The sequence below is a fragment of the Symphalangus syndactylus genome, chromosome 4 (genome assembly GCF_028878055.3).
Source record: "Symphalangus syndactylus isolate Jambi chromosome 4, NHGRI_mSymSyn1-v2.1_pri, whole genome shotgun sequence".
Taxonomy (NCBI): Eukaryota; Metazoa; Chordata; class Mammalia; order Primates; family Hylobatidae; genus Symphalangus; species Symphalangus syndactylus.
In genome coordinates, this window is record NC_072426.2 from 147,403,567 (window position 1) to 147,425,942 (window position 22,376).

At 36.3% G+C, this 22,376-nt stretch overlaps 1 long non-coding RNA gene across 2 annotated transcripts in view; it reads right to left on the bottom strand.

The window, feature by feature from the left end:
- The window catches only part of LOC129481258 (uncharacterized), a 65,210-nt gene extending 60,468 nt beyond the window's left edge, over positions 1 to 4,742 (bottom strand). For both annotated transcript variants that reach the window (XR_010120620.1, XR_008657312.2), the window contains exons 1-2: positions 4,614 to 4,742; positions 4,083 to 4,279 (exon numbers count right to left, since the gene is read on the bottom strand). This is a non-coding gene — a long non-coding RNA (uncharacterized lncRNA). The remainder of the gene's footprint in view (positions 1 to 4,082; positions 4,280 to 4,613) is intronic.
- Positions 4,743 to 22,376: the final 17,634 nt, after the last annotated feature.

The following is a 22,376-nucleotide window of genomic DNA, read 5'->3' on the forward strand; positions in this document are numbered from 1 at the left end:
AACAACACCTTTCCAGATTATCTAACAAGTCAGAAAACCCATTTCTTATACTATGATATGGCATGTTTTAGGTTGCTGGTCAAAACCTCCTTTAATTAAATTGGTCATATATATGAACCCAAAGTATTTAGAATTAAGGTCTCTGTACTAAGACTAATCCGTTTAATTTTCTTATTTATGCTATTCATAACTGAAGGAAATTTAAAGAAACTGCTAAATATTGCCCATTAATTTTCTCCTTGCTCAATTTTGATGTAGAAATAATTTCGGTTTTATTTGTTTACCAAGAAGTACCATATTTAGGAACATTTAGCTAGACGTTTCAAAGCTATAAATAAAACTCTAACTTAATTCTGCAAACTGTTCGGTACCCCAATAACTAGAACCATAGAAAATAACTGGCTGGCTGCCAAAAAGTAAGGCGTGGGATAGAAAGGCTTTCTAGTATTCAAGTTTCTGAAATGAGAAATTTAAATGAATGCTCCTTATGATGTCAAGAAATCTCCATCCTGCTTAGTCCAACTCAAATATTTCCAGTTTTCAAGTTAGTATCTCCGTTTAAAATAAGTAAGTGTGGATTGGTCTTCAGTGTTTGTCTGGATGCTTTCTGGCAGTGGAAAAACGGGCATGGAAGAGTTCCCAGATTCTCCCCACAGCCTCGTGTTAGAGCAAAGGTGTTAATTTCCCTTGTAATTTTTCCTTCTCAATAACAGCATGCTCAAACCCAAATATTTCTCATTATATTATTACAATTTTAAAAAATTGCTGGCTTATCCAATTCTGATCTGAAAAACCTTTCTCTAATTAGTGTCTTTGCAAAACTGAACTCAGGCAAATTTTAATCCCTCATTTACTGATTTTATTTTAATACTATTACTCAGCATATGTTGGCTGCATTAAACCACTACAGTAAAAATTAAAATGAAAGTCATATGATTTATTCCCCTTTAAAAGTGCTCAATTGGTCTAGTAAAAGTCAAGTGCCAAATACCAGATGTCTGATTTAAAAGAAATTCTGAACAAGAAGGAAAAAACCCTCCCATTACTCTCTTAAGATATTTAGTTGAAATTAATGCGATCCCAGAAAAAAATAATATTAACAAATGAATACATTTGTCTGAATATATTTGATTTAAGAAAGAAGATGCAGGGAATAAAAATAAAAATATATTAATATTTATTGATTTAAATCCCCCTTTTGAAAAATACATTTGTACTGCTGTTACACACAATTTTCAAGCCAGCTTGATATTTTACAAGGAAAATTAGAGTGGTAGTTTCAATTTAGAATGCAAAAGGTCAGAATAGGAAGACAAGAAATAGTATAGATAATTATATCAAGTTTTTATTACTTTTCCTCCAAACTTTTGTTTCTCCTCATTATTTATTTATCAGCATAATTTTTAACCAAAATCCACTTCCTGGAAAAATAAACTGATGTGCTGAAGTTAATAAAAAGATATGTTCAAAAGAAATAGCCAAATAAAGATAACTACCTTTTCAGTTCTTATTATACTTTCAAGACAACTATTTCATATTCACCACTCCTAAAACACAGTTATTCCCCAACTCCAGATCTTTGCCCACATTACTTTTTTCTTTCAAAAATTGCTGTTCTCTTTCCAACAGTTAAGATCTACACCTCAAAGATGGTCTAACTATAGCATTTCTTCCATAATTTTTAAAAAATTATTCCTCCCCCACCCACTGTGCCATAACTACAATAATGCTATAGTAGTCACTGGCTAGCAATTCCCAAAACATTACTGCCTTTCTCCCTGGATGCGGCAAGATTACAATTCCCAGTTTTCTTTTTTAGTAAGGTATGGCCATGTGAAAGTAGACTGACCAATGGGCTGTCCGCAGAAGTAGTAATACCCTCTATATGGGTATTTCCTTTCACTGTGCTGGCTGCATTTGATTGGCAATATGATCCTGGCGGAAGTCCGTGCTGGAGGTGGTAGTTCTGGGGTTCCTGATGGCTCCATGCAGTACAGCCTGCCCAGGAGGCACCTGGTTCACCCCCAACCCCAAACCCAGCCCTCCTTCCTATTGAACTTTACATAGCATAAAATATTATATCGTGTTTACCCACTGAGATTTCTCAGTTTCTCAGCAGCTGACAATATCTTAACTAATGTAAGTAAAATTATGATCTCTCAGTTGACAGAATATACATAATATTTTGTGTTTTTCTTGTCACTGTCTATATTCTCCTTATTTGTTAATGATACCTCTTCTGACGAGTTCCTTAAAGTCAGGAACTCCTCTTTTTTTTCAGCTTTTATTCCTTACAGCCTCTGGTAATAAGTAGATGCCTAATAAATTGCCCTTTATCTGTCAATCTGAGTTTATTATGCTACCCAAAACTAACAGTCTCTTGGTTCATTCATTTATTATTTTATTCATTTATTTATTCAAAATATCTGTTGCATCTTTGCCACTTGTCAGTGCATTAGACACCTTTGGGATATCTTCCCAGCTCACATTAACTCCCCATTCATAAGGGGTGACCTTCGACTAAGGTCTCAGTGAATAAAGCTTGTGGCTGACTTGACCAGAGTACATTATCTCACTCAAGCTGGGCCAGTTAGATCCTGTCCCCAGGCAAGTTGCTAGGAAATAGCTAGTTAATCCTAGCTCATGACTGAAATTGTACTCTATCTACCTGAAAGCAGTGGCAGCTATGTAATGCCACATTGACTTGAGAAGCCCAAAAAAGTATGGAGCAAAGAAGAAAAATAAAATAAGCACCCCCAAAAAGTAAAACCCTGAAGGCTCTCCATGGCCTGTATGCAATTATTTCCTTAGACCAGCCTGAATTCTACCACTGTGCTCTATAGCTTAACTATACATTACCTGTTTTGTATAAGCTATGTCAGGATGGCTCCTGTTACTTACAACTAATAAAATTTTAATTAATAAAACAAGACATGATGAACAAGAGATATATAGCTCTTACCCTTATGGTAAAACCAGTAGACGGCAATTCAGTAACTTTGCAAGGGAAAAAAAATGAACTTATTTTTCAGCCGTCTCAGATGCTGATTTTCCTTCCTTTTGAAGAAAAAGAATTGGGGGTGATTTTCATTTATGTTACACATGTAACAAGAGTTTTATTATTCATGATAATATCACGTTCTCCTCTCCTAATGTTTTTTCTCTTGTTATTTTGCAATTCCAAGGTGCAACAAAAATTGTAAATTTAAACATCGGAAAAAGAAGTCAAATACATCTGTGTTGAAAAGAGAGAAAGGTGGGAAACTTTGAATTGGGGTGATGGCAATGGCGATGTGACAAAGTGGAAAGATAGAAAACATTAGTGAGATGAAAGATGCGGAACTTAGGAACTAATTACACACAAGAACAACAGAGGGGAGAACCAGGGATGGCTGTGTTTCAAGCATGAGTCACTAGGAAAATGGCGCTAGACCAGGATGCTGGTTAAAGGAGAAAAAATGATACATGGCATATTGCTGCATTTCAGAAAGTCTCTATTCTCAGGGTACATCAAGATATTTCGGAGAGCTTTGAAAAGATACAATTGCCCCACCTTCAGCCCCAGAGATGATGAATCCGTTGGTCAGGAGTGATTCTGTATATTAGTGTTTTTAAAAGTCCATGTTGATGATACTGAGAACAAAATTCATCTGAAGTGTCTGGCTCTTCCACAAAAGCATTTGCTTGTTTACTTTCTAAAAGATGTTTCTTAGTGGACTCTGGGGACTTCAAAAGTGTGGAGGGAGGAAGAGGGCAAGGGTTGCAAAACTTCCTTTGGGTACTATGTTCACTATTTGGGTGATGGGTTCAATGTCAGAAACCTGCATGTGTAGCCCCTGAATCTAAAATTTTAAAAGAAAAATAAATCAATTTAAAACATAAAAATGTTTTTTATTTAAAATAGTAGCACACTGTGCAGAAAACTTGAAAACCATGCCACTTAGTAATACGGAGTTGAAAATTAAGGCAGAAGATAAGAAGAGGAATGAAAAAATGAAAACAAAGCAAAATACCTATTAAGTAATACAGAGGATGGAAAGAAAAGGGTATATTCTGTAAGTCCTGCAGTTTCTTTTCTTTACCTCAGATACTGAAGCTTCTGACGATTCAGAAACTCCGGAAGACTCTGGGAAGTAGGTGAGGTTTGACTTCAATTCCTCTTCCTGCTGAATTCCCAATCTTTCTGTGCCTCTCACACCACACTCAGTGATTGCCTGTTGCTTTTACTTACACAGACACTTCTAATCACTATGACTTCAGCTTTTCTCTTCATTGCTTTCTGGGATGGAAAAGAAGGAATAGTTAGCTAGGGAATTATCCAAAGCATCGTTAATAATTACCTACAAAATAATTCGCTTCTATAGCTACTGAATGAATGAATAAGTTGCTACATAAGAATCAACTACAATTCTTTCCTTTTTCTCCTCTTCAAAAGGAAAGAAGAGACATTATCTACTATTTGTTAAACTGAATTTAAACAAGAGCTGAAAACTAACTCAGCTTCTCCTCCCGTACAGAATAGATAAAACAGATATGAATCAGTGAAGCAGAAACCATGTAATAGAAAAAGTGGAATATAATGAATTTGGATTTGATGTTTTACAAGCAGATACCCCAAGTCAAATTTCACAGCAGTAAAAACAACAGAAGTCCACAAAGGATAGATGAAAACATATCTCTCTCCTCTCTCTCTCCAATCTCCCTGTGTGTGTGTGTGTGTGTGCGCGCGTGCGTGTGTGCGCGTGCGTGTGTGTGTGCGTGCGTGTGCGTGTGTGCGCGCGTGCGTGTGTATGCGTGCGTGCGTGTGTGTGCGTGCGTGCGTGTGTGGTGTAGAGAGACGGATAGATTCCTTTTCAAAAAGTGTCCAGAGGGGGAAAAAAATGCATCATGCCACCTAGTGGCAGAAATTAAGTTGATTCTTTTAACCCAACAAAGCGACTTTGCCTTTCGTTAGAAAATCAGATGAATTCATTAACATAGTGGAATCATGATTTGGCAAACAGTAGTTAAAATGTAAATACCAGGTCTATGTTTTAATTTTTCATCCTCCAATGGCATTAAGAAATATGGTGAACTTTAAAGAGCCCTGAAGTCAGAAGCAGGATATCTTTCCTTCTCTTTCTACCAAGTCACTTAACCACCCTGGAGCTCAGTTTCCTCCATAAAGGGCCAGAATAGATGAACTCTTAGCTCTTCAATTCCATGTTTCAAAGTATGCAATAGACCACATAATCAGAGTACTCTTATCTAATGCAGTTCCTTGTGACAAAGTCAGGCCACCATCTTCACTGACTAAACGCCAGATGACATAACAGGCCTTCTACACTTTCAGCCTCATTCCAGTCACATTTTACAGATTCCATGCTTCATTGCAAGCCTTTCTTTATTGCTGCTTTGCATTATTGGATGCCTGCTGCTGAGAGTCCCTAGATTACAATTCTTAACTTCTGTGAACTACAATGGTGCATATTTGTAATGTATTTCTCTAACTTACGTGAATGTCCACAAATTCCCCTTTGAAATCAAGTAAAGTATTCCTCCAAAAGAAAAAGAAATAGCTTGGAATTATGTAGCAATATTTTTCAGACATTGTGAAGTATAATTGCCCCTTTCTCCTACTCTCACTAATAATATACATCCATAATGATATACATCTGTGAATCAGATTTAGAAAAGGCATTAAAAGCAACAATTAATCTAGGCTATCCAGAATACATAATCTCCTACTAACTAATCTGTCCTTGTAACTTAGAGACAAAAATGTGAACATTTTGTTTTAATTCAAAAAGAAATAAAATTTTCTTAAAATATAAGATTTTATTTTCTTTTTTATTTATTTTATTTTATGTATTTATTTATTTATTTTTTGAGATAGAGTCTTGCACTGTTGCCTAGGCTGGAGTGCAATGGTGCGGTCTTGGCTCACTGCCACCTCTGCCTCCTGGGTTCAAGTGATTCCCCTGCCTCAGCCTCCCGAGTAGCTGGAATTACAGGTGCCCGCCACCACGCCCGGTTAATTTTTTGTATTTTTAGTAGAGACCGGGTTTCACCATGTTGGCCAGGCTGGTCTCGAACTCCTGACCTTGTGATCCACCCACCTCGGCCTCCAAAAGTGCTGGGATTACAGGTGTAAGCCACCGTGCCTGACCATAATATTTTCATTATTCCAAATATGATGGAAAACCCATAACACTTAGCTGATGCAATTGTTTAAAAAGTATCAGATACATAGATGAAAAGTCTTTTTAGTCAGATATTTGACTTTCTCTGCAGCAAAGCCTTGCCCCTCACCCTCAGCCCCAGCCAGCTGAGGGAAGAATAATTAGCTCTCCAAAGAGAATAAGTGGTTAATGCAAGAACATGTTTATTTGCTCTAAGAAGACTGTCTTAAGGTTATATTCTCTACCCAAATTGCATCTTCACTGTTGACAACACAGTGTGTCACAGATGAAATTATGCGTGGGGTAAAATTGGTATTTCCTTCTCCAAACTGGAGATTAGAAAATAAATGGGTCAAGCATAGGAATGGGATAGTACATACAGTAGCACTCTATGAACACACAGAGGGACTGGCAATTAGATTCATGATGAATATTGCTGATATTCCCCTGATGCAAACTCACAAATATAAGAGAGAGAATTTTCTAGAACATGTTTATCAATGTATTTGTTTCTTTGTTCAACTCCCTTCTTAATCTTGTCCAGACATCCTTTAAGCTTCCAACCTCCCCCAAAGACATGCATACAAACATATCCAAACACTTCATTTTTTCACGCAGTACCTTATAACACCTCTATTTAAGCCTTTAACTCTAAATGATATGTTTACTTGTCTTTCTATCTCACTAGACTGTTAATTACAGCAGGCAGGGACCTTTTCTTTGTTAAACTTAGGACTTACTGCTATGACTAGCATATAGTAGGCACTTTAACACCCTTGATTGAACTGAATGTACTGTGTTAATTTAAACAGACTGCATTATTAATACTGGGACCAGATGAATCTATCTTCCTCCTATGTCTCATTGCTAAGGAGCTGTGGATTCTCAATAGTAGAGTGTCACAAAGGGAGCAGCCTCTACTCCATTTGGAACTATTACAAAACATTGCTTTCCTCATGCTTTTTTAGAGTATGGACAGCAAATTTCTTTTCATACTGTTATGAAACACTTCTGATAGCTGGGCAACAGCTAGGAAGTCTCTTCAGTGAGGCCAGGGGCAAGAATCAGAGGATGTTATTCCCTTCATTTCCAGCATATTATGTGGCAGGACAAAATTTTAAATTTCCTTCAAACACTTCACCCTTCCCCTGTTCACCCATAATAAGCAGAAGAACTTTTAGCATAATAACACATTGAAGTTAAACAATTAGGCATGGTAAAACTTAGAGAAAGATGTTTGTTTCATTGTGGTTGATATTTTTACTGTGTGAATAGTTCACTCTGGAAAAATCTCCAAAGACAACCTGAGCTTGTTCCTAGAATGAATTCATCTATTCCTATAAATGGAGCCAAGAATAAAAGTGTCAGAGGCTTTGACCATAGCATATTACTGAACAGAAGCCAGGACCTTGGAACAAGGGATGGGGTGGGCAGATGTGTAGAAAAAACAGGAGGATGGCCCCTTGACTTCTGTTTGAAGTGAACTCTGAACTAAAAGGTGCTGTGATGGAAAAACACTTGGCAGCACTTTCCAGATTCTATGCATCTTTATAATAAGCAAACATTAAGATTATTTTCCAGTAAAATCACCTTTTTGATAATGGTCTATATCCACATATCCTTCCAGATGTTGGAGGAAATAATAAAGTGATTACAGTCACTGGATTTCTAGACAAAACTGAATGAACAGCAATCTGGGGGGTGGTGTTTATTAAGGCATCGGCAAGTTTAATATGGAAGGAAGGGAGCCATTTCACACTTTTCTATCCAACTAGTAGCCAGCTTGTCTGACATTAGTTTTCTTGTGGATGCATTGCTTTGTCAAATATTTTCAGAACTTTAAAGGAAAGAGCGCTTATTGATTCCTCAATTGGATTGTCCACAGCTTGAAGACAAGCTGAAGACATGGTGATATTTATTGTTTCCTTCTATCTCCTCTGCAATCTTAACCTTCCACTGTCATCCACAAATAGTATTTGTCCCCAAAACAAATTCTATATGTGGATAAACTCTTGAGTTTGTTGTGAACAGAATGATGCTAATACTGGATGGAGTTTAAAGAGTGCAGCAGGGTGGTAGAAAATATAACTGTCATGATGAAATGTGGAGGTAATTAAGGCAAGCGTGAAGAATTAAAATTTTGTGCCTGATGATTTTTAAATAATAATAATAGTCACTATTTACCGAGCATTGATTAGGTGCAAATTACCATGCTAGACCATTTTCATATGTCACCTAATTTCATTCTCACAAACACTCTATAATATTGAATATTACTAGCCTGGACTGGAGGGACTGACTTGCCCAAGGTCACTCTGTGTGTAAGTGGCAGAGCTGGTACTCAAACCCGGATCTGTCAGACCCCAAGTTACTGATTTCAGCTTCTACAAAGAAAAACATTTTCTGTACTTCACCAGGAGTGTGTTTTGGTTATTTGTTTCTTAGTATGTGTATCTGTTTATGTGAGAGGGGTTGTAGTTTTACTCAAGATAACTTCAGAAATGTGACAATAGAGAGAGACGATATTCCAGACAATGTAAAGAATGTCATGGTAAGGTCCCAACAAAATATTTTTAAATCAAGGGTATATTTTGCCATATTTTTTACTATAGGACCAAGATTCATTTTATCTGGTGATCCAAATATTCAATGGCTTATTACATAGCTCTATTTGTATGCCTCACAAACCTGGAGCTTGATGAGTCCAAAACAAAGCACTAATTTTCTTCATCGCATCCATGTCCCCTTCCTCCCCCCTCCCTTGTTCTTAATCTTGGTTGGGGGAACAAAATGAATCCTCCAAGTCAGAAGCTTGAGAATGTTATTTAACTCCTGACTATGATGGACTCCTCACCAATCTGACTTTTCTGCCTCCTATTTCTCCATCCCTCCTTCTCAGCTCCTTTTTAGGAGCTTCCCTCTGCATGCGTCGCTTCCATGCTAGTGTTCCTGCACTCAGCTTTCTTCTCTCTTGTCTCTCTCTTCTCTCCTTATGTAAGTCCACTGCTGCTTAATGCTTTACATATCATCTTAACATGCTAATAAATCCTAAATCTGTGTCTCCATCCTAGAATTTTCTCTTTCTCTCTATCTTCAACAGATACCCAAAAATTAAGATCTCTAAAGCAAAATTTTATTATTTTCCTCCTCAGAATCTACACTTCCTCCAATATTTAAATGGCATTACCATTCATAAAATTGAACAAGCCAGAAACATAGTGGCATATTTATCTCTCCTCTTTACTCTTCCCATCCCTGCCTAAACGCCAAACCCTTCACAAGTCCTGCTTACCCATCTCCTAAACATTTCCTGAGTCTTTCCACTTAATACCATCCCCTTTGCCACAGTTTCCTAGTTCAACGCCCCCGTCCCCAAAATTCTTTCACACATGTTATTGCCCAGCACCTTAGATGGTCCTCTTGCCTCCAGGCTTGAAAGGAATAGATCCTTTCCATCTATTCTCTGTTTGGGGTAGAGGTGCTGGAGCATGCAGAGAGTATACTAAGGAAGAGAACAGGCAGGTAACTGATTCTACTATCTCATTCTAATACACTATATCTTACAGTTAGAAGAAACATTAAAAGCCATTTAAGCCAACCATTGCATTTTAGATAATGAAATCAAGGCCGATGACATGCATAACATCTCTTTTCTAAGTCAGTACTACTCCTTTACAATTTATACTCTTACATTCTGTTGAGTTTCACATGTTCCAGTCAAATGAATCATACCCTTTTCTGACCAGATATTAAAATGAATCCTTCATGGTCAGAAATGTTTTGAAGGTAAATAAACTGAGTAGAAAACGGGGAGCATAAGCCCCTCTGACAATAGATCAGAGGGTACTTACTGCTCTCACTGTATTTTTTCACATACAATCAATTCTGAAGCCAGTGCACGTAGTTGATTGCACTTAGAGGGATCCTCACTTTTTTTGTCTTGTGCATTTTGCTGTGTTACATGTGACTATATAAACTTAAATTAATGAAATAAAATGAGAAATTTAGTTCCTCATTCACTCAAGCCATATTTCAAGTGCTCAGTAGCCACATGTGGCTCATGGCTACTGTACTGGGGAGCAAAGATGAAGAACATTTTCATCACCGCACACAGCTACATTGGGCAACACTCATCTAGTGCTCTATAAAACTGACCACAATACCTCCTGGCCTAGATTCAGTTAGGAAAAAAACAGCCTTGAATGGAGTGATTAAGAGAAGGAATAGACACTTTGGAAACCCTAGCCATACAATACCCTTTCTAAGAAATGCTACTCCTCCAAATTACGACATCATGAAAAATTGTTTTCTGAATGAAACAAAGTATAAGCATCTATGGTTGATATGGTTGAAGATAATCAACAATTTCCATTGAGAGAAAATCAAGATCCCAAATATAAAAAAAATAGACACATCTTTCCCTTTCAGTGCCTGTTAAGAATCCAGTGATCAAAAGTAATTGCTCATTAATTTTACAATCAGAGGTAGTGAGAAGGGTCAAAAAGTCACCAGGGCCTGATAGAACTGTAAAAATGAGTTTTGCAGAGACACGCCAAGAAATACTTGAAATCACTGAAAAGAATGGAGCTTCACTGAGCTGCTGAGTCCTCCAAATAATGAAAAACAGCACAATAGGCCATCAATTTCAACAGCACCTAAATGAGTCATATATTATGTCTGATACATATCAGATATATTTTTCTTTTATTTTTATATAATGTCATCCTTTAATAAAATGCTTTATTTTAAATTTCCATTTAATTAAATAAATTCAAGTAAGCTTTATTAAGAAAAAGACAGCATCAAACCATGTATTCATAACTTTTGGGCTAGTAAATAAATATGGTATCCATATGTGAGTTGAACTGTATGAAATTGCCACAATTTAACTATTTTTGCCTTACAAAACCAGCAATTTCATATGGTTCAACTACCTGATTTAGAAAAGCTATTTTTAATCTTTGAATAAATAGAATGGAGTATATGTTAGACCTGAAGAACGAATATCATTTTGCCCTAGTATTTTAAATGGAAAAGAACCTTTAAATTCTCCATTTTAACCTTTAGTCTTTATGATTCTCTGAAATGATATAAAAGAATGCTACAAAGGCAACACTATCTACCCCCTAAATCTGCTGTTGCTTGTCAAATTTCAATTACTGAAGGGAAAAGCATGTATTATAGCTGTTAATATGTTGCCTTGGAGTTTAATTTTCATAGTTCTGTTCTTCCAGTTTGCAGTAGTGATGGTTCACTACTGCAAATAGGTATAAGGCAAGTAGCCTCAAGCAGTGTGTAACAAGCTACTTTATATTATGCTCATTTAAAATCAATGCTTCCTCACCACTTTTTAAGTTGACCAGCAAGGAGACATCAGGGATGTTGGCTTTGGGTCTGTGGGGGACTGACGTAGATTAGTATATGGAGTCACTGCACCCCTGAGGCCAGTTTGTGACCTGAAATATGGTCGTGAATTTAAGCTGATCACCAGGAGTTGTAACCTTTTGGATTCATGCCTCACAGAAAGCATTCGCCCTTCACCTGAACTTGCAACTAAGGAAATAACCTTATTGGAAGACCCATGGCAATTGGGGCTGTTCTGGTTCCATCAGGAGCAGAGAGATCAGAGGGCCAGCACAGCCCACTCTCACCCCCAGCCTCTACAGTTCCGTTCCCAAACCTCAGAGAACACGCTGCCCTGCTGGCAGCACCCCTTCCACCTTCCTGTAATCCACACCTCCTGCTGGAGAGACAGCTGCCGCTGACCTCTGAGGAGCCCCACAACTGCGGAGGTGATCCTTTCTACCAAGAAAGGTGTTTCAGTGCCTAGGGCCACTGGCCTGCCTCCATCAAAATCTGTACTGTCAGCCGAGAGGAAACTGAAAAAGCTTTACATCACAGGGTCCTAGCCTCATAACCTAGCATCCCTTTCATGGAACATCAGATTAAGAAATGAGCATCTCACCTTCTGAAGATGAGTTTATACAGGGAGCAGCAGAATGCTGGCAATGTGGAGAGTTGGGAGCCACACCCAGCTCTCATGATTTAGGCACACCTCCACTAAGCTGCCCTTTACCCTCCACTGCCATTGGCAATCAGAGTTACAGTGGAACTTGGTAGCTAACAGGGAAGGCTTGGAAACTGGGATGGGATTTGACAGGATTTTGAACTTTCTGTTACTTAGAAAGTGGGGATCTTGCGCATTTGCATTAGGAGGACTGTTTGGAGTAGAGGAATTATAATTTTAGAGTGCAAGGTGAGGCTCCAGTTACACAGGCCTTTGTGCTTAATTTTGTTTCATGTTCTACTTCTTATAGATTTATCAAACAATGATTATCCAAAATGAATATCTAGACTAGCAGCTTTGGTCAAAAGAACGGATTAGTATAGAACATCTGACATGATTGTAGACATAGAAGCTCACCATTTTTTTTAGGAAAAATTGAACATCAGATCTTCTAGGAAATTTACTTAACAAAGCTTAGAACTGTCAAATGTAACAATATCCAAAAGTATTCCAAATTGGTTATTTTATCTGCCCAAACTATTTAATTTTAATCAAAATCTTAACAAAGTTTTGAAGCTGAAATAATGATCACAAATTGTTTGGGATCATGTGTGGATCATGGGGAACATACTGTTTCTTGTTTCTTCTTTTTTTTTTTTCTTTTTTTTGAGATGGAGTCTCACTCTGTCACCCAGGCTGGAGTGCAGTGGCGCCATCTCAGCTCACCACAACCTCCACCTCCTGGGTTCAAGCGATTTTCCTGCCTCAGCCCCCTGAGTAGCTGGAACTACAAGCGTGTGCCATCATGCCCAGCTAATTTTTATATTTTTAGTAGAGATGGGGTTTCACCATGCTGGCCAGGCTGGTTTCGAACTCCTGACCTCGTGATCTGCCTGCCTCGGCCTCCCAAAGCCCTGGGATTACAGCCGTGAGCCACCGCGCCCAGCCCACTGTTTCTTCTTTAACCAAGTTCTATGGTAGTCATACACAATGCTTTGTATTTTACATTCACACAATCTGTATTAAAGGAAAATATTCAGATAATAAACATTAATTAAGAAAAACTGCTTCCATTGGCCAAAATCGGGACAACATGGGCATCAAAAAAAGTAAATGAAATCAATTAATACACACTGAATACATATACATTTTAAAAGTTTATGTTTCTGTAATACTGCAAATAAATGAAAAACCAAACAAGTCAAAACAACCTGTAGGCAGCATAGGAAATAACTAGAGCACCAAATCTTCACTGTTAAAATATGAAAATCAAGATTTAAGCTGACTTAAATGTATAAATTATCTTTGCACAGTTCTTGTATGAATTGTATTTCCAGCCATTTTTCAGACAGGTAAATTTGATTATGGACTGCATATTAGAAGATGCGATGTTACTGTTAATTTTATTTGGTTAGATTGTGCTTATACCCATATGCGTTAGTATGGAGGGATAAAGTGATATAATTACTGAGTTCTTTTTGAACGTCAGCTAAAAAAAATAGATAAAACAAATGTAGCAAAATCTTAACTGCATAATCTGGAAAAGGTATTAAATGTGATTCATTGTTCTACTCTCTCTACTTTTGTCTTCAGTTGAAAATATTTCAAAATAAAAATTTTGTAAAAGACATATTGGCTTTTTAAAGTTTCAGTTAACACCAGTGTATTTGGGTCTAAAATATACTGTGCCAGGTAGATACCACTTCCTAAATGCTCTCAAATCTGTCCACTTCTCTCCATTCCCACTAATGTCCTTGGACTTTTATCTCTTGCTTCAGCAAATGAAATACTCTCCTCTTAATTGTCCTGCCTTACTCAAAGCCCATCATCCATGTGTTGTGCCTTTGGCCCAGCCAGGCACCAACCAAAGGTGTTGAAGCAGCAATCGGGAAACAGTCCTATAAGACAGGTCACACAATTAAGATAGGAAAGACCAGATAAATGAGAAAATATGCAGAATTCAAGAGGTTCTAATGATGTAGGGCTTTTGGGGTTCACTAGATGCCAAGTCTAGGGGAGTATGGGCCATTTTCATGTGTCACGGCCTCTTTTCTGATGTATACTCTTCTCATTCATCAAATATTAGGTGCTCATAGGAGTCTACCATCAACCTCTGGTTCCTATCATGGGTTTTGAGGGATGTGAGCGAGATCTTCATTCTGTGCAGCTGGAGAGTAGAGTGTCTCTGCAAGGATGGATCAACCACAGCCATCCCATGGTGGGCTAGCAGTGCCATGAGCCACCATCTCAAATGGCCATTTGAATGGTTTGTCCCTGCTTTTATGTGATTCTCAGTCTAGGAAGATTTTTCTCAATTAATAAGCATAGTTTTCTAATTTTTCTTCAAATAAAATATAATGTTTCAAAAAGTGTGAATTTGGGGGTAATTTCTGAAGCAGAGAGTAGGATAATGTTTAGAAGTTAAGAAAGGTGTTTTCTTCCAGGTAGGGGGAATAAAATGCACACAGGTGGGACAGCATGAGGTCCAAGAGAACTGCATATAGTTCTGTGGGTCTATCAGGTGGGTATATTGATTATCTCACATAAGCCCTTATGGGCACTAAGCTCGTTCAAGGGATACAAAGATAAACAAATTATGTTAGTCATACACTAATGAGCCAGAAATATATTGAAAATGCACCATGTGGCCAGGCGTGGTGGCTCAAGTCTGTAATCCCAGCACTTTGGGAGGCTGATGCAGGCGGATCACAAGGTCAGGAGTTCAAGACCAACCTGACCAACATGGTGAAACCCCGTCTCTACTGAAAATACAAAAATTAGCTCGGCATGCACCTGTAATCCCAGCTACTCAGGAGGCTGAGGCAGGAGAATTGCTTGAACCCGGGAGGTGGAGGTTGCAGTGAGCCAAGATGGCGCCACTGCACTCCAGCCTGGGCTGCAGAACGAGACTCCATCTCGAAAAAAAAGAAAATGTACCATGTGCCAGACACTACAATAGATGCTGAAGAAGACATGGTTCTATTTCTCTGACTTACTATTGGGAAATTTTGGTGCATTGTTCATTAGGCTGCTGCTTGGGGAACAGGAGGTCCAAGCTGAGGTTTATGACCTCATATCAGTGTTGACAAGAAGTTAACTTTTGTAATTTTTTAACATCTTTTTCAGTGCTTAAAAAATTGAATATAAGAGCTGCTCCAAAAATAATTACTGGATTAGAGAAGTTAAAAAGCATACGTGTGATGGAAGAGTATGTTTTTAATATATACGAACTTCGTATGAGAGGAAATTGGTACGTCTTAGAAAATGAGATAATATGGTCGCTTAACAAAAAAAGACTGGCTAGGGCGCAGTGGCTCACGCCTGTAATCTCAGCACTTTGGGAGGCTGACGTGGGCGGATCACCTGAGGTCAGGAGTTCGAGACCAGCTTGACCACATGGTGAAACCCTGTCTCTACTAAAACTACAAAAAAAAATTAGCCAGGCATGGTGTTGTGCGCCTGTAATTCCAGCTACTTGGGAGGCCGAGGCCGGAGAATAGTTAACCCGGGAGGCAGAAGTTGCAGAGAGCCGAGACTGCACCATTGCACTCCAGCCTGGGCAAAAAGAGTGAAACTCTGTCTCAAAAAAAAAAAGAGGACTGGCTAAAATTAAAATCTCATAAGGTACTAAATGTAAGTCATTTCTGTCATTTAAATTTGCATTTGAACCCAAGGTGTGAATGACCTGAGGATAATTTTTTATTATAGAATTCTACTACTTCAACTACAACTGAATCCAAATTTCGCTTGCAATGCATTTCTCTTTCTCCTTATTGATTCTCAAATCACAGTGAAAACTGCTAATTTAGGATCTAAGGTCAGGAACTGGATGGATTGAAGGAGTCTTACAGTGAACGTGAACGATGACTAGTAAATGTTCATATAGAACGCGGTTAAAGAGTAGTAAAATAAATTCTTGTAGGTTGGAGCCAAAAAAGAAAAGCTCATACAAATTTGTTTGATCTTAATGTCACTAAATTTGGAGTATGTTTCCTTTAAATAAATGTAGGACACTAATCTCTTTAAATTTCAAAGGGGAAACTTTCAGATGTGCTATTAGTAAATGTGCTATTATAGTAAAACTCCAAATAAATGATGGGTGGAAATCAAGCCATTACTGTAAAAGCAAGACATCTTTTTGGCTTCGGGCACTGGAATATTGCCTTTGGTTGATACAGCACAAAAACTAGAGAAATGTTGCAAAAAAAAAAGTTTTAAAATACTTCCAGGAATAGACAGCTAGAATGGGTGGGCCATACTTCTATCTTAATGGCCTGTACATCAAAAAGTTTTTAACTCAATTTATTGGAAATGATTTTTTCCACTGGAAATCATCTTCACTAGAATCCAAATAGAAAATGGATTCGCTTTTCCAATATTTGCTTTACAGTCATTAACACGCTTGTGTTGTTTAAAGCGACGTCTGCTCCACTTCTTACAATTGTGATTGTTTCCATCAAACAATTTCAAGATAACTTTAAAACAAATTATTTACTAAAACGGAAGGAAAGTAATGCAAGTCCTCAAATTATAAGAATCACTGATGCTGAAATGTCTCTATTTTAAAATTTAATAATTAGAATGCTATATTTATTTAGTGGATATAATGAAAACACAACATTTTAAGTCTGTTCTTTAGGTATCATCTTACTAACTCAGTGTTACCTTAAGAAATAACTACTTACCTTAGCCACAAAAACTTTTTTAAGCTTACATAAGTTGCATGAGGCATCAAATAACTGATCAATTTATACTTTAAAAGTCAATCCAATTAAAGAAGAGAATCCAAACCAATTGTTTTACAGTGGGAAACCTGGTTGATTATAGACACTCTTCTGAGACATACATCCACAGCTCCATTTCCACAGCAACAGAAAAAGCTTAGCAATAATCCAAACATATATGCAACTTATGCCAATTATTTGTTATTTTCCTCTTTTGGATACAATTTTTACATGAATATATAACATACAATTTATTCATGTATAAAATTTTCCTACCAGTAATCAAACTAAGAAAAAAAAACATAAAATAATTGAGGATCATTGAGAAAGTTACATTTCAGGATACCAAATAATGGAAATAACAAAAAAGATCAAGACTATTTCAGTTATTGAGGCAATATGACAAAGTTATATTTGGTTAAATAATATACACTCTATTATGACAAGTAAAATAATCAGTTTAAGTCTGAAAGCCAACAGTACAGACACTCTTTTGTGCTTCTACTAATGACAACTTTAAAAGAATTAATAATATAATTTACTTGGAATTTTGTGGATCTTTAATGTTTAGTAATGAATGTCTCTTTGTTACTTCAATTAGTAACTCCCCAAAATTGCAAATGATCCAAACAATTATTCGTACAACATTTTTCCAAAGAGATTTTTCCCAAATGTTTCAACCATGAGGAAGAAAAATATATATATATAGATAATAAGAGGAGAGCTTTGTGTAAGTAATAAATGGTGAATATATTCTATATTAGTGTTTATTGAAAATCAGATATTACCAAACAAAATTTTGAAAATGTATTTATGTACAAATCCTCTCTGTCTGTTTTTTAACATTCAAAGATCCCACTATGATTTTAATTCTAGGATTATACTTTTGGATTTTTTTTTTGTTATTTATTTTAAGAAACAGCTCGTATCTTTAAAGCTCTGGAATGGTGTAAATCATTACAGTGGTTTCACATTTTCATGGGATCAAGGAAACAACAGTAAGCTCATAAAACAGATACCACTAATTATGCAGAGAAGAAGCCATAAAGTCACTGGGAGAAGCATGTTTTATATTCATGAACACATCATTAAAAGTTTAAGACATGCTATCAAATTCTACATTTTAATACTATGCCCAACAGCATTAAACCCTCCCAACAAGAAAATCAGATTGTTTAATGATCCTTTTTTTGTCACACTGGTTTTATATGTCTGCAGTTGGAGCAGATGTGGAATTTGTATTGCTGAACTTTTTTTTTAAATCATTGGATAATTTAAAAATCATTTATCCTTTATATGTAGTTAAAACAAAGAAGGTCTGAATCATCTTCCAATGTATATCTCTTAAATAAAATGTATTTGTTGAGGTAATAAGCCTCAGTTCCATATTGCATGTATTTTTTTAAATAATAATTTGGGTTTTCTTTAGAACATATAAAAATGTAAAAGAGGTTAATAAGGATAAAATAGCTTCCATTTTAAATTAATTTTTAAAATGCTAAATAAAACAGAAATCAAATGAAATCAAATTTTATGAGGCACATATGAAAACACAAAAGTATGTGATATCATTAAGAGAAATCACTGAAAAATCCAAGAATCATACAAAATGTTATAATATTACAGACATCAATTTTAAGAGCTGTTCATAGAACATCACATTTGCCACCAGTGCCACACAGATTTAAACTACAGCCTCTCTTCACTTGCCCACAAACGGACTCCAGATGCACTAATATTTTAATTTGTGTATAATTCTAAAATGTTTCCATTTGTACATAAGAAAATGCTTGGCATTCCACAATTTAAGCACATCTTGTAGACAGCTCAGCAATACACACTTTCTTGGATGGGATTTTACATGGTAATACGCTTCAAGCTTAATCTCAAAGTGAAAGTAAAATAGAGTCATGACAAGTTTAGAGAGGAGGCCAAAAATGCTGCAAATGGGGAAAAATTAAGTAGGGAGGTTAGTTGTTGTGGACAAGAAATAAACTATATAAAAGTAAAGGCATTGAAAAATACTTAAAATGTATAGGAGAGATTTATGCCCTATGGACAGAGCCTGAATAAAGGAGCCAATCACTTCAAGGAATTTAGTGGGGATTGATTATTTGAACTTGGTGAAGACGGTGTGTGTGGCATGTGTGGCGTGTGTGACGGTGGATGTCCATGGCAGAAGACAGGAAGCCTGGGGCTGCTCTCCTGCTGTCTGGCTTGGCAGTTTTACTTTGCCATGATTTCATCTACATTAAGTAATTTTTTATTGTTTTTCATGCATTGTAGTAGACTTCCAATAATGAAGATGTGTGGATAAAATACTAGCCAAAAAATTCGCAAGCTTTGAATTTTGGACACATCAAATCAGGATAGACATTAAACAGTCTAAAAGCTACAATATTTATTGTAACATGTACATTAGCATGTTGCATCAACACAAATTGATAAGTGTTGTGGACTACAAAGTGAATAAAACTATAATTTTATTGAACTAAAATATGGAGGGAAAGGTAGACAGATAATGAGGGATTATTATTATATGCCAATTTACTATTTGATAAAACTACATTCAATCTATACATATATACACACATCTACAGAATTGCAATTACTATCAGGCATTATCCTAAGCATGTGTATTAATTTATTTAACATACACTAATTTGTTTAATGCTTTCAACAATTTAAGAGTTACCACTATTATTGTCTCCATTTTATAGTGAGGAGACTGAGGTAAAATAATTTGTTCAAGGTCCCAGAGTTTGTAAATGGAAGAATTGAAATTAAAAGCTAGGCAATTTATAAAAAGTTCTCGGACTATGATGTAATATTAGTCTATTCCACAAATCAGGAAATACATATACACATTACTCAGGCTTTAAATTATCTATAGGTATTTTTATAATACCTAGAGACACTTACTAACATTTCTAAGCTTGTGTGTTTTATTCTCTCTGAATCTCCACTTGTGAGCAAATCTTCAGTGTTAGGTATCTAAGGACACAATGACTTTAGGGCTAAAACCATTTAAACCTGTAAACATGAAGAAATGCAGGTTCGGTCCTTTGAGGTTAACTAATATGTAAATGTTTTTAGTGAAACTACTGGTATATAGACAAGTACGGAACTTTTCTAAGCTTTCAGGAATCAGCTTTTACAAATGCTGAGCTGGTTTTAATTTAAGCACTACAAGTGAAATAGAACAAACTCGGAAGAAAACATGGTTACTCATTTGCATCTCCAATTTAATAATGCCTATAATTGTCCAGTTACCAAAGTTAGATCCAAATGCTTTTTCTCTGCCAAACGCAGCTGCTCGAGAAACCGAACACTGATTTGATTTTTCTGCAGGGTCCATGTTCACTCGCGGCTCTCATGATGAATAAATAATGCCATGATGCCGAGGAGCTGCGGACTTTGCCCTTCTGTGAAAAGGGCTGCATCTGCTTATTCTCAGACATTCACGATCCTAAAGGAATAAGACACCAGAGGCCTGTGAATAAGGGCCTTTTCAGACTTACAAAGCCTTCACTCCTGAATCCACCTTAACAAGTTGCAAGAAAAGAGCTTTTGGCACCAAGTCATCCTTCAGGAAAAGACTGATAATGATCGCTAAAGACATACTCGGAGCTGCTGCCTCACTCACTTCAAAGGCTTTCTCTCTTAATCAACATTAAATCATCATTTCGCCAGGGATATAGGGACAGCTGTACACAATCTATTTATTTTAAAACAGATTACAACCAGGTCCCTCTGCCAAAATATAAACTTCTTAATGTTGCATGTACTTCAATATTTTTTAACTTGGAAATTTTATTTCTAATTTAGTGTCCCAAATTAGCATTTCCGTCTCAGCTTATGGACTGCATCTTCCCACAAAATCTGAGCTAATAATTTTAGCAATTATACAGATAATTTCAGCAACAAAACAAAATAGATCAAAACAAGACTTTACATAAATTATCCAAATATTTTAGGCTAAAAAATATAAAGTCTCCATTCACTACATCATTTTGTGGTTTGTACAAGACACAAGGCTTATGTTATCGCCTTATTGGTTGTTATTAACCACTTGATATTTCGTCATGCCTTCTCTGTTCCTCTTCTCTAAAATGCAGACCCATGTGCCCTATATCTTTTACCTTTGTTTTGGTCTCATGACAGCTGTAACCCTCATCTTACTTAACCTCGAGGAAAACTACAAAGGCATTTTTCCCCAAAAAAGCTAATTCTTTAAAAAAGATAATGATCTGGACCTTTATCCAGTTTCTCACTTCAGTTTTATACAAAAGAATATTAAGCTACAACATATAAAGTTAATCAATGATCATCACTTCAAAAATGTATGTAGTAAGTAGGTACAATTAAGTAGATATAGGTATAATTTCTGCTACATTGAATTATAATCAACTAATACAATGGCTTTGCTTAGTTAAATTTGGTTCAAAATAATATCATTAATAATGTAAGTGATTATAGAAGATGTTCATACTGTATAATATTTTTACTGATTTTGAATAGTTCACCTTTGTTGATAGTTTATTATGAGTCACTACCCACTTTGTGCTGATTACTGAATGCAACAACACAAAATAATTTTTAAAGTTTTAATAAATTACTTTTCTACAGTATTAGATAAGAATTAAAAAATATTTACTTTGGTCCTATAATTCCAGCATCTCTTAATATCAACATTTTGTAAAACCTCTTACATTATTTGTTAGATATGTAGGAAGAAAAAAATTAATGTAGATTATAATTTTCTTACTTAAAATATATAACAGAAGATAGCATTTTATAACTCTATAGAATCTTAAGAAAGTCCTCTCTGCTAAATTAAACTTTTTCAGCTAGAATTTATATTATACAGACAGTGGTGAAGGCTTTTAATGTGTATTGGAGAGATTCACTTAATTTCCATTGTTTTTCATCATCCAGAGGGGTTTTATAAATGTAAACCCAAAACATGAAGAAATACAGAATAGAAGAAATTAAAGATGCCAGATGGATGAACACCTCTTTTTTTCCACTCCCATTAGAAAGAGTGCCAGCTGCCAGAAAGGCAGGTGCCATTGAGTCTCCTTCTAAGAGTAAATGGGATCTGGAACCTCCTACCCCAAGCAATCCCACGGCCTAACCATAGAAAGATGCAGGAGAGATCCGCAAATCACAGCTATGTCACCTTCACGCCTCCCAGTACTGGAGGAAACTTCTGCCTCTGTCCATATTTCAGGTGCTGACACATTTCATAAGTGCTTTAAGGAAAGTTCGAAAGGACTTCTACCTGAAGAGCATGCTGGCACAGCACAGCACAGCAATGGATGAACAGGAGTCTCTAACCCAGCTCAGGAAATCTGGAAACTACTTCTTGTTTTTTTTTTTTTTTTTTTTTTTTTTTTTTTTTTTTTTTTTTGCTTCTGTTTTCTCCCCTTTCCTTTTTCTCCAAGCCTTCAGCTCTCTTGATAAAATTCTTAATTTGATGAC